Raw genomic sequence first — 3,197 nt, forward strand, 5'->3', positions numbered from 1 at the left:
AGTAAACTTCTGTGATGATGAATATATTTCAAGAGATGACAAAAAAAAAAATCTGCAATAATGATGGTCAGCTTTTACTCGAACAGGTTTTGACTTTGACCATTAGCGAGTCGCTAATATTATTGGTTTCCCCGAGTTTATTACAGAAAAGAAAATTTCGAATTTGTAATATGTCTGAAACAAAATAGTAATTTATGTTTAGATACTATTCGATGGCCTTTAACGTTAGCTTCATCGTCTTTAAAACATGGTAATATCCACAATCACTTGGACCTGGGCCTGGTTCGAGCTGTAGGTAGGAGCCTACCTGATAGAACTGGTAGCCAGTGCCTCATCTGCTATATGATGAGCCAGGCCTATTCATGTGTTCATTCTTCACACCAAACCACTCCACAGATCTTTAAACCAGCTATCCATGTTTTGGAAAGAAAAATAAAAACTCTATTGAACCATGAAACGCATATATATATATATATACATGCTTATCTTATTATTTTCTCTCTGGAACTCACTCGTGGATGTGGAGACTCAGAAACGTAATCCACAACTACTTAAGAAGTTGAAGGCTTATAGAGTAAAACTTGCAAGAATCTGCATTTTCCTAGACAAATAGAAGTATACATATAAAAGTTCCAAGGATTCTATTACATAAATGAAAACATCTAAAGACTAAATACGACTTGGCATAATGGCATATGGTTGATGCTTCCGATCAAAACTTGGTTTAATCATACCAAAAAAGAAAAAAAAAACTTACCTCTGAACATATTGTAAGGCGCTTGACAGATGTGATTGATCTGATAAGGCGCTCTATAGATGTGGTTGGTGCCATAAGACCAAGACTCAACGACGTCTTACAATATTGAACATTTACATATGCCTCCTCTAAATCAGGCATAGTCTCAATCGAAAATCCGGGACGACTCCATTGATGACGATCCCGGAGTTTCAAATACTTCAAAGAAGGAGAATCTATCACTAACCCACGTGCTAACATACCTTCAGTTTCACTATGCAAATATAATGTTAAACGCTGCAAAGACGGGACGGTAACAGTGATCAGTCCCTTATCGTAATCGTCCCAACCGCAATTCACCAACAGATTTTCAAGAACAGGACAAATAGATAGAAGCCGTCTATGAGGTCCTCCTTGGAAGTATTTATCAAGTATAAGTTCCAAAGTTTTGAGAGAGGGAAGACAGCTCAAGACGAATCTCGCCACGGAGTTTCAAGATCACGAGCGATTTGCAGGTATACAATCTACTAGGCAATATATTTGGCTTTTCGTTGGAACACTCATTAATAAGAAAGAGCTCGCGAAGGTTGCGTGAAAGTGCAGTTGCAAGCCACGTTTCGATATCTTTAGTACTAAGCGATGAACCAAATAGTACGAGATGGAAGCTTTCCATAACCGGAGCTCTATGTAGTGGCATATTACGATCAAGAAAACGCCCTATGTTTTTGCTTCGACGATTTAAAACACTACTATAGTAGCTGGAGTTTTGGCAACCACATCCAAAGACACTCCCATCGTTTGGACAAAACTGTAGTGGACGCAGCTACTCTTGTCGGAAGACACGTTGGTATCTTAACCAGTAAATCATCTGACAAGGCACTGATTCTGTCTACATGCTCTTTACAACCCCGAGATGATCTTGTCTTCTTCATCCTTTTTCTGACCCTGTACAAAAAAAACAATCAATATACTAGTAAGTAAGACTCAAATGGGTGTTTTGTCTGAAAGCGAAACCAAACGGATAATTTAGTTAATAACTAGTGTGAACACAGCAACACAACAAAGGAACGTGACAAAACCCTAGAAGAAACTTACATGATGATGAAGAGGCGCGATTTTTGTCTAAGGCGGAGGAACTAGATGAGAGATTTAAGAGTCGAAAGTCTAGGAGGATCTTTATGAAACTTTAATCGCACGCTTTCATATTTATATGGGTTAGCGAATGGTTTAACTCCCATAAACCCTAATCTCCGGTTAATGAGAAACCGTTTTCAATCAGAAGGTTTTGTTCCTATGAGAAAGAAAGATAATTTTACAGCCGTGTTCTAAAACGAGTTCTAATAAGTGTCCTTTAATCACTAAGAACATACGGATTGAGGGTTCATGGGAGAAGGTCACACAGAAATCAAGAAAAAATAATAATAAAATAATAAAATCACATGAACCCCTCTCTCCTAAAGCTCTCTTGGCTGAACCCCTCTCTCCTAAAGTTCATCACTGTTGCGCGGGTCCCACGTGTCGTGGCGGCCCGCGATTGGTCTTGTTTTTTTTTTTTTTTAAATCAAAAAAAAAAAAATTAATAATAAAAAATTGAAAAGATGAACTTCCAGAGGGGTTCATTGATGTGGGTGCTCTAAGCCTTAATAAAATAGTGGCGACTACGTTGACGAGAAACAGGTTTTCAATATAACAATGGCAACTACCTTTTGTACGGCTTAGACAATTACAATATTGTTATAATAATTAATACTCTCTTTATTTTTAAATAATGTGTATTTTAGATTTTTCACAAATATTAAGAAAAGTTTAATATTTAACTATCAATGCATTAATTTTTAAAATTATAACATTTGCCCATAAATTTAAATCAATAGCAATTCAATAAATTCAAAATTGTCAATTAATATTTTTTTTAAGTTTAAAAATTCATTATTAAAAATACATAGAAAATCTAAAACATTGATCTTATTTTCTTTCTTTTTTTGTCACTGAAACAATGATCTTTTAAAAACACCTAAAAAGTGCTAAAACATGCATTATTTAGAAATGGAAGGATTATATTGTATTATAAAATTTTATGAAAATAAAATAATATATAAATTTCATTTGTGAATAATGAAAACATTGCATATATTTACTATATATTTATAGCATATTTAGCACATTACTATAATCAGTTAGCAAAAAAAGTTTTACTATAATCTCTGGAACACTATTGATGCACTCAAGGCTTATAAACAGCAAGATCAATCTCTTGTGGTCTTCTTTCAAAGTATCTTGACCAGTTAAAAGTTTGTAAACTAGACAGAACACTTTCACGAACAGTAGTTGGTGGTTCCTCCCAATGAGTATCATAGTGATCCTGCGATTGAATAGAAGAACTAGTTTAAAATCATATCCAGTGTGTGTGTACACTAAAGGTAGGATAACTGTTTAATGGAAGAAACTTGGTACAATTTCA

At 34.8% G+C, this 3,197-nt stretch overlaps 1 pseudogene; it reads right to left on the reverse strand.

Moving 5' to 3' along the window:
* Positions 1-547: 547 nt before the first annotated feature.
* Positions 548-1,902, reverse strand: LOC106314173 (annotated as a pseudogene).
* Positions 1,903-3,197: the final 1,295 nt, after the last annotated feature.

The sequence above is a fragment of the Brassica oleracea genome, chromosome C9 (genome assembly GCF_000695525.1).
Source record: "Brassica oleracea var. oleracea cultivar TO1000 chromosome C9, BOL, whole genome shotgun sequence".
NCBI lineage: Eukaryota > Viridiplantae > Streptophyta > Magnoliopsida > Brassicales > Brassicaceae > Brassica > Brassica oleracea.